The 10,725-nt window shown below is 42.9% G+C and overlaps 1 non-coding gene across 1 annotated transcript; it reads left to right on the top strand.

Annotated features, from left to right (window-relative positions):
- Positions 1-8,341: 8,341 nt before the first annotated feature.
- trnas-gcu (transfer RNA serine (anticodon GCU)) lies at positions 8,342-8,423 on the top strand. The gene has a single exon. It is a non-coding gene; the product is annotated as a tRNA-Ser (tRNA).
- The last annotated feature ends 2,302 nt before the right edge of the window (positions 8,424-10,725 follow it).

Genomic DNA, 10,725 nt, shown 5'->3' with positions numbered 1-10,725 from the left:
TGCTGAAGTAACACAGTGAGGGATCAATTACTGTTGTCAGACATACATGTAGGGGAGTATTAAATACAGAAGTTGTGAGATCCGAGCAGTTTTTATTAACATAGACCATTCACTGTTCGAATCTCAGGCTCAGGAATTGGACAGAGAGCGAATTTGAGCGAAAATTGAGCAGGGGCGTTTACCCCATGGAGTAACACGAGTTTCTGCGGTTGCTTTGTTGTTCACCTCATTTGTGTGTTTTGCATCATTGAGGATTTTGAAGTTTTCCCCTCTATACAAATTGCCGGTGCTTTTGCAACATTGTACAAAAGATGCAGTAAAATAACAGCCGATGCTGATTCAGTCCACTTCTCCAGATATTGACCCCTGGAAACAGCACTGTGCACTCTTCTCGAGTCTGGAAAACAACTGCCTCATAGATTGTGTTACATTTCCGCTCTCGTGGCTCTTTTCATTCCATCGGCTTCTGTTTTTCACGAAATCCGATTCAATCGATCTTGTCACTGTGTCATTTCTTTCCAAGTGGTCAGATCTTGTGAACAGAATATCACAGTGTGAGTGCCCTGGGCCCATAATCCAGAAGTCAGACCATACTCAGGGAACCGTACTCTGCTCTTGATCATTTCATGAACACCAGGCAGAAATATCTCTGCTCTTCAAAATTTACTCACCTGTTTTAAGAAGCAAGATAAACAGTTCCTGGTTCCTGCTTTTGTTGCCACACGAACCAAGATTGTAAATGCTGGAACCAGTCGAGACTGTCCGCTATCCCACATCCAATGTATCCCCAGGTTGTGTTAAGACGACGGTCTGAATCGCTTCCTTCTCTTCCCTGTCACTCTGGGATGATGGGAATTGTGAAATCTTTGACGTGAACTGGAGGCAACTTGGAAAAATGTACGCACAAAAGCTGCGTAAGCGACGGGACTCGCTCCCATTCAGACAGCAGAAGCCTCCCTGTGACTTCGAGAAGCACAGACACTGTTCCTGAATAATGGGGAGAGATTCACTCTTTCCTCGCAGTTCTGCATTTTCTATCTGTATCAGATCGCATTATTTGGACAAGATTTGCCAAAAGAAGATGATTTCTTGTGCATGCACGATCTCACTTTTCTACACCTTTCCAGACTTTCCATACTTCCCACTCCCGCCAGACCCCTACCCAGCTCCACAAACCCGTGTTTGATAGGGAGCTGAAGACCACATTCAAGCTGCTCTCCACCAACACTGCGTGACAATAGAAGATGAGTTCGTCCAGTTATCAATTAAAACGGCCCTGTTCCGGGAAGGCAGCAAGCAGAGCCTCCTGGGAGAAGCGAGTCAGAATGGAAAGGAGCTGTGATGAAAACTCTGTGCTTCTTTCCATCTGAAACAGCAGAAATAGCAAAATAATTTACCCGATTTATGGTTACCACGTCTGGCGCCGTTCTGGCTCGTTTGTCTCGGGTGTGATATTGCCTTAGACAGGTGACATACGTGCGAGAGATCTCGGGTTCAAATTGTGGATGAGCCGTGGAATTTTGCACACCACTTCATTTTTGACTGAGAAGAAATGATTTCGATGAGATCGAGTTCAGATAAAGATTACAAAGCTTGAAAACATGCACAAGCAAGTTCAAAAACCGTTTCTTCTCGGCCGTTGCTGCTCTGAGAAATGGATTGTCTAACTTGAAATAAAGCTGATCTTGCCAGTGTGGATTTTGCTGAGCGCACGTCCTATACATCGTAACCTGAATTCTTGAGTCTGGTCAAATGTTACTTTTCTCATGCTGTGATCTGCATGTCCTTGATTACTATGATTTGCCTTTCCCAATCGCAAACAATGCTTTCCACTGTACTTTGGTCCATGTGACAATCAATCAATCAAACCACATTTCCTCATTGCGTGGAGCCAGCAGAGCGATGGTGGGCTGCATGGCCTCAGTCTGCAGTGTGACACATTTTGTGATTCTGATTGCATTTGTAATTAAAACAGCAGAATTTGGGAAGTTACAGAGTGGTTATATTGACACAGCCAGGACACGTCTATGCCACAGTGTATCACACAATAACAGTGAAGATCTTTTGACGTCATCCTCGAAGGTACATGCTACAAAATCCTGAAGACTGCATGAAACTGCTGTTGTCAGCGATAACAGAGCGGCTCAGATGGATCGTGGTGGGTGCATAATCCAGAAATTAATGGATGAGAAGCATCCTCTGCTCGATGACAATTCCAGATTTCAGTGTGTGTACTGCCACCGCCAGAGTTTCGCTATAACAGTGCTCCGTTCATCACATTACATATTGATGCGCCCTTGAATCCTTACACTCAATGGTATCTGAAATAGATACACCCGCCACATGTATACATTTGAGGAAACACACGTTTGAAGTTATGGAATTTTTTTGCTGTTCTCTGTCGTTCTGTTATGAACTGATTCGCAAAGTCACTTGACTGAGCTGGGAATACACTGGCGAAGGTGAGAGAAATCAGTTGTGGCGTGGACCATGCCCCTGACGCCTTGCAGTTATTCCCCACGCTGTGTCACACAGCAGGCTCCTCCGGTGAAATGAACAGCCGTGAATGACATGTGGATCAGTATGTTGGAGACAGCATTTCGACACAGACACAGTTCCCTGTTATTAGAACAAGCACAATTGATGATGAATAACTTCAGAGAGAAGCAAGCGATAGAGATTTGCCGTGGACTCGATGGGCTGAACGGCTTCTGTTGGCACGTGAATGACGTCACACGTCTCTGCTGTCCCTCTCCCTGTCTCTGTGACACAGTGGTTGAGGGAGAAATAATGGCTCGCTTTTAATCCTCCCTTCTGCTTTGGACTGCCTGCAGCCCCGCAGCTCCTGGCTGTGGGGATGGTTCTCATTGAGTGAGGGTTTCATTCGGAGTCGCTTCATCTGGGACAGTTGGGACTCAGATGTTAACTGATGCCCGAGTGCAGCAAAGAAACCGACGCTTCTGAAACAAAAGCCATTCTGCAGGATTGTTCTGCGAAGTTTGATTCTGAACATCAAATGGGCTGCACAAAAATGCACTTATTTGTATTTGACTGAGGGAAGAGAGTCCACAGCCCATTTCTTTCTTTCCCACCAGCTCAGCATCTTTTACTCTCTCAAATAAATGATATTTGGAGGAAGTTCGAAGGGCTGTAGCGAAATATATCTCTGATGGTGGTGTCTGTTTGGAGGTGGCATCAGTAGCAGAATGTAATGCGTTTTATGCGGATGTTGGTGGGGTGGAAAGTGAGCACCAGGAGGTTCTGTCTTTGTTGCGCTGAGAGGCGTGGGGTCCAAGGGTGGTGGTTTGTGAAGTGGAGGAGATACACTCGAGGGCGTTGTCAACCACGTGGGAAGGCAATTTGTGACCGTGGAAGAAGGAGACCAATTGGGTCTTTCTGAGGTGTAATTGGCTATACTGGGAACAGATGTGGTGAAGCCGGAGGAATTGGGAATAAGAAATGGCGTTTTACACGAGATAGGGTTGGAGGAGATGTACTCTACATACCTGTGGGTGTCGGTGGGTTTGTAGTATATGTCTGTAATCAATCAGTCGCCAGAGACGGTGATGGAGAGGTCAAAGAATGTAAGGTAAGTTGCCAAGATGATCCATGTAAATTTAAGGTCGGGGTGGAAGGTGTTAGTAAAGCTGGTGAGCTATTCAACCTCCTCGTTGGAGCACGAAGTGGCGCCAAATATTCATCAATGTAGCGGAGTAACAGGTGGAGATGGTGCCTGTGTAACTGCGAAAGATGGACAGTTTCCCGTATCTGACAAAGAGGCAGGCATATCTAGGTCCTATGCGGGTGCCCATGGCTCATCTTTTCGATGGCGGAAGTGGGAAGATTGGAAAGAGAAATTGTTGATTGTGAGGACGAGTTCAGCTAGGTGGATGAGGATGTCGGTGGAAAGGTATTGGTTGGGATTGTGTGAGATTAAGAAATGAAAGGCTTGCAGACTTCTGTCATGGCAGATGGATTTGTACAGGGACTGAATGTCCATGGTGAAGATGATGCGTTGGTGGCTAGGGAAACGAAATTCGTGGAGGTGGTGAAGTGCATAGGGGTGTCACGAATGTAAGTGGGCATTTCTTGGACTGGGGAGAGAGGATTGTGTTGAGGTAGGAAGAGATGATTCGGATGGGACAGGCGCAGGCTGAGACAATAGGTTGACTGGGGCAGTCAGCTTTGTGAATCTTAGGAAGGAGCTGGAATCGGGGAGTGCGCAGTTCACGGACAATGAGGTTGGAGGTTGTGGATGGGAGATGCCCAGAGGTGATGAGATTGTGTATGGTCTGGGAGATGATGGTTTGGTGATGAGAGGAGAGGTTGTGATCGGGGTCAGTAGGAGGAGGTGCCTGCGAGTTGGCACCTGGCTTCAGTTATGTCTTTCAGCCCGACTCACAAGCCTAATTCCTGATGAATGGCTTCTGCCTCAATCGTCCATTCTTCTGCTCCTCGGATGTTGCCTGACCTGCTGTGTTTTTCCAGTACAACACTCTCTACTCATTCATTATTAATGTCTCATTTCACACTAACAGTGCCATGCTGTCTGTTTGATTCTAGAGGGCACTGTTCTCATGAACTGTGACAAAATCTGCCAATCTGAAACAAAAACAGAAATTGCAGTAAAATCACAGCTGAGCTGGCACCATCTGTGCAGATGAATCACAGGTAACGTTTCACATCCACTGGGTCTGTCTCTCCACAGATGCTGCCAAACGTCCTTTGTTTGATTTTCAACATTGGCAATTTTTTCGTTTTTGTTTTCTTATTTTCTGCCAATATGATTTGGCTAAGGATTACGTTAAATGTTTTAAATATGACTGAGATGGAATGGCCAGATTCCACCAGCCGGCTACTTTTATTTGGTTCACGTGACCAATGCCTTTCCACTTGGTCACCACGCCCTTCAGCTGCACTGCATATAAATTGACTAAATTGGAGCATTCTCTCGGATTGGTAATCAGAAGCGAGATTGATTGAAATTGTTGAAAACGTAAGATAAACTGAGGAAATACGGGATATTAAACGGGAAACTGAAAGGGAAAGAGAGAACAGCAAATGGCAATGTTCTGACAAAATTGAAATGTAATTGCTCAAGATTCAGTCAGTGCTTTCATCCACAAACATACCAGAATGTGAAATGTAATGTTTGGGACAACCAATGCAAGCAGATTGCAAAATCTTAGTTTTAAAATCTTGCTGCAACTGTTTTGGTTTTAATGAACGCATACATGGGATTCGATGCTGTAATGATCCGCTAAACGGGAGAAGGAAATCCTTGCCTTCGAGGATACTTCCGGAATGTTCACTGATTTATCCTAGTAATGGCAGGATGTCCTCTGGAAGCATATGAGTAAAACTATTCAATGTCCCATGGAGTTTCGAATGAGTGGTGAAGGGAATGTCTCCATTCACAAATTAATCATTCAGTAGAATTCCATACAGGGACCCATGATATGATGAACAAATTGAACAAGAACACGGACATACGATACACAATAGCTACGACCATTATTATGTGAAAACTGTTGATTTCAGATCCACGGTGTCCTTTGGTGATGGCATTTACTGTCCAGAACCAGTCTGCACTGGAATGACGGGAGACACAATATGAAGTATTTGAACTTCAATCGCCTTTAGAAATAGCTAAGACTCACTCAGGGCACAGGAAGTTGGAGATGTTGGCCTTACAAACCTTTCGAACATTTCGTGGAAGAATAAAGGGAGTGATAGATAATTTTCATCTCCATGGAGGCGATGTTCATGAACTGGATAGACAATAATTTACTTTATTGGAGTGTATGCATAGAGACGTCATTTTTAAAAAGCAAAGAGTTCATAGTGTAACTGTAAAATCTGTAGTTCACCCTCAGTGGGAGCATTGTGTGTAATCCTTGTCCTTATTCTCCACCAAAAACATGTAAAGAGGTTAGAAAGGGCACAGACACTGTTTCCTGGATAGCAAGGTAATAGAAAGCCAAGTGACGTTGTTTCCTGAGACATAAAAATATCAGAAAGGATAGAAACGGTTCCATCGGGATGATAGAAAGAATGAAGGAGTTTATTCACGAGATTTGGAAATGCTGGAACAGAAACATGCAAGTTACAAGTAAACAAATGCGATTTTCACATAACGCGAGGTTTGAATGACTAAATCGGGGAAATGCCCTCTTTCGAGTGAATCAATAACTTTAGTTAGAGCTTCAAAACCATTAGTGAATGATTAAGAAAAGTTTGGATGAGAGTTTCTTCCACTCAATAGAGTTAGGTAAATCGTGAACAACTTCCAGAAATAAAGCGTAGAAGCTGATTTCACAGTGTTTTAAAAGATACACGAACAAACGTACAAGGAGAAAATTTACCATTGAGTGAAAGTCAGTGTGGTTGCGTAACAATTTCGAATTTGGTTGACTTCGGACACAAAGACATTTCATGAACACGTACAACTAAATAAGATTGAGTATAAAAAGTTCATGAATTGGTAAGGTGCGGCGTATTATTCAAGGTGAAACTCTGTAAATGGCGCTGATGTCCTAAAATAACTGCAGACAGAAGTTATATCCTAATGAGTAGCAATTGAACCGTCACTTGGAGACGCAACACCTACTTTAAAGATTTGACCACATTCACATGATGTTATGTATATTTCGTACGTTCTTAACTCCACCCAAGAAATCCACCAAGAAGACTCTGTCCTTTTGTATTGTTAACCCTCTGTAATTCTCTGCAGCACGGAATTGAAGATGAAATATGTTCAGACCAAAATTCAATTCAATACTATATTCAAACGGTCCTATGTGATTTATGATTTTTATTATTGCAATAACCTTTGTGAGTTTGCAACAAACTGTGTAACATGAAACCAGTTCAACATCTATTTTCCCGGAATTTAACGCAGTGCACATGGGAAACGTTATCCACCTGCTGAAAAATCACCTTTGGCTCTCTCTCCACACATGTCTCTTCACGTTTTAAATACTTGCAGTATGTTTGTTGATCAAGTAGTCATTATCCAGACAAAGGTCGTTTCTCAATCCACAAACACGGGTATCTTCCCATAAACCTGGCTTTGCTCAATATCACCTTCTATCCGTGGACCTCAACACGACGACAAATTGAACTGCTCCATGTGAGGCTCAAACTTAAAACTTCGGCACAGCACAGCCCACTGTACTGGAACAGAGATACCGTGCACTGGTCACCTGCAGCACAGGAACAACACAATAATGCTTACCTTCACATTCCTGGTTTTACCTGAACGTTTGGGAAACCGAGTTTCTCTGATTCCATGGCTAGTTACGGGGATTATACGATCATCTTCATCAACGGTTCTGACCCCGAGTGAGGAAAGTGTGAGCTACTCATTGCAAAGATGGGTAGATTGTTGAAATATACAATTTAAACATTTGCCTTCACTTTGAGCACTTTCTTTTGATTTTCATCTGTAGAAATCTTAAAATCTTCATCTTGAACAGACTCAATGACAGATTTCTATTGTGTCTCTGGCATCAAATTCCAAAGTGTAAATCCCCTCTGTATTCTTCCACCGCAGTCCACTGTTTGGGAAGTGTTCCTATCGTGGGAAATGCACTTCCCCGTGTGTCACCTGCTGCTCTCAGCTTGCGCTCTGGCACTGCACTCATTTTCCTTCTGACACTTGCTCACTGTGTTGCTGAGATCATACAGTGACTTGGTGTCGCACGGCCCAGGAAAAAAGTTACAGATCAAGGTTTTTACATTGTTGAATTCAATTGTCAGTTAACCTTATTTAAGATTGTGAAATTGTCTGTTCTATACACAGGTGCGTGTCAAAAACATCTGAGCCAAAGACAGGTGTTCCGAATAATGACATTGAGCACTATAAACTCTCTTCCAGTCTTGGAAACAATTCCTCAGAGACAATTTAATAGACAATAGACAAAGGTGCAGGAGAAGGTCATTCTGCCCTTCAAGCCAGTACCACCATTCATTATGATCATGGCTGATCATCCTCAATCAGTATCCTGTTCCTGCCTTATCCAAATAACCCTTGATTCCACTATCCAATTCTTTCTTGAATGAACATCTGCTGTCTCGGGTTCTTCATTCCATTGACTTCAAATCTTCACAGAATTCAACAGACCTTGTTGCATAGTCGTTTCTTCATTTTTTTTCAGACCACTGTGAGCAGAGTGTCACAGCGGGAATGTGTTTGCCCCACAACCCAGAGGTCAGACCATAGTCTTTGAACCGTACTGTGCTATTTATCATTTCACCAACACAAGGGAGAAATGCCTGCTGCTCTGCATAATTCATGCAATTAACTTATTCATAAAGTTATAGACAATTTGGCATGTGGGACGAGGTGGCCGAGAGGTTAAGGTGGTAGATTGCTAATCTGTTGTGCTCTGCACGCGTGGGTTCGAGTCCTGCCGTCATCAGTAGTTTTCAATTTTGCTACATTTGGATGATCACAGCTGTCTTACTGAAATTGGAACTCCAATGTCAGTTTGTATGCATCAACGCTATTATAAAATCTCAAAGAATAATTTGGTCCTGTTGCCTAAACTGCATTGAAATGTAGATTGCATTGGGATATTGAAAAGGAACGCGACTTTCTATTTCAAGTCAAGCTGCTTTGACCTTTTATCATATGAAAGAGATCCAGGAAAACCAAATAACAAGAGATGTGAAGGGCATGTTTATGCAGTGGGATTCTTAATGAGTGTTATGTCAAATGAAATCTGGAGCAGGTTGAGTAGAAGTGATTCATCTTGGTGAGAAGAGCACAAAATAATGGAGATATTACAAAAGGAGCAGGGCGTGGGTTTTGTGAGCCCAGAGAACTCGCTGTAAATGCACAGTAGAGAATTTCCGTTGTGGGTGCTGTGCATGGGCACGGAGAGACTTACACATTGGTCTCACACTCGCCCCTTGCTCTCGCCATTGATGAATGCTGGACATAAGGCCCAAACACAAGATGTGGGAAGCGAGCTCCCTCTCGTTATGCACTCACTGTATGCATCACATGGAACTATGAACAACTGGAGAAGTCAACATGTTAACTGAAGGGACTGAACCTAAACTGTTGATCAATAACTGCAGATTCATGCAGCATAAACATGGGAAACGATTTAAAGTGTCTTTATATTCATGTCATTAACAGACGTTTCGTTCTAATGAGGTTGAAGGAATAAGGCACCACATTTCAATCGATGACAACGTAACCAATTTTGTTTTGAAATTGAGAACTATTTGATCATTTTGCACAGTGAACAAGTTTATTTTAAATAATGCAATCCACATTCTCTTACCTGGAATAAAAGTGTGATTTCATTACAAACATTGTCCTTGCTAAGTCGCAATTACCCAACATGAAAAATAGGATGTAATTTTTAATGGGAATACAGCATTTAGCAACATTATCTAACTTCGGATTGACTGCAATATGCACATGCTAAATAAGGTTTAAGAAAGAATGACTTTTGGAAATAATGATTCGGTGGTGACAAAAATTAATATTAGGTTCTCATTATGTGGATATACCACCAATGGCTCCAGTGGTGGAAATGCTCAGTGGGCAGTATTTCTATGATGGTATAGAGGTGTGTGATCTGCCAGGGATGGGAGCTCCCACTTCATCTGGAGCAGCGTCTGTTGACATGGACCAGGGCGTATTGTGACATCAGTCTGGGAGTTCCAACCACACCTGGAGCAGCTTTTATTGACATTGAGCAGCAGGGAGCATTGGAACATTAGACTGATTTCGAGCCTCACCTGGAGCAGCCTCTATTGACATGAAGCAACAGGGAACATCAGAACATCAGACTGCGAGATCTAACCTCATTTGGAGCAGCTTCAGTTGATATGGAGCAGGGAGCTTTGTGAGATCCGTCTGGGAGCTCCACTCTCACCAGGAGCAGCTTTTAATGACATGCAGCAGCAGGAAGCATTGGGACATCAGAGTGATAGATCCAACCTCAACTGGACCGCTTCTATTGACATGGAGCAGGGAGCAGTGGGACATTAGACTGGGAGATCCAACTTCAAGTAGAGCAGCTTCCATTGAATGAAGCAGCAAGGATCATTGGAACGTCAGGTTGGGAGCTCCAACCTCACTTGGAGCAGCTGGCATTTACATGGAAGAGGAGGGAGGATTGGGATATTAGGCTGGGGGAAAGGATATTCAACTATTTTAATCTGAAGTAAAATATGATTCAACGACTCAGATGTTAATTGATTTATGAAGACTCTTTCACAGTGATATAATTGATTCTTTAGATATTAAAGACAAGTCCTGCAAATATTCAACTCAGGAAAACGCATTGGTAAAGAGAGAAATAGGGGTGATGTTTCATGTCTTTGTCTTTTCTTTTCTGGCCGACTCTGCACTGGTTTAGATCACTGGAAGGACGTTTTCAGTCATTTCACGTTGTTCAGTTTCCTGCAATTACAGATAGGTCATTAACGTAATCTAAAGCTGAAAATTAATGGGAATATGCGATGTTATGATTAGGCTGGAGTTTACCTCAAATTATGGTGAAAACGCAGAAAAGTAAGTTGCAATTCCCTTGATCAGCAGTGACCACATTGAGTGGCTGATCAGATTGTGAATGGTCGTTTTCTGAGGACAATTTGAAGTGAATCAATGATGGTGATTATCTTTGTTCCTTGTTCACCTTGTGACTGTTACTGTTATTGCTCATGTCCTTGTTAACACCACAGCTCTGCAGCGTGTAAAAT

The sequence above is a fragment of the Chiloscyllium punctatum genome, chromosome 17, assembly GCF_047496795.1.
Source record: "Chiloscyllium punctatum isolate Juve2018m chromosome 17, sChiPun1.3, whole genome shotgun sequence".
Lineage (NCBI taxonomy): Eukaryota > Metazoa > Chordata > Chondrichthyes > Orectolobiformes > Hemiscylliidae > Chiloscyllium > Chiloscyllium punctatum.
This window is presented reverse-complemented; position numbering and strand designations above follow the sequence as displayed.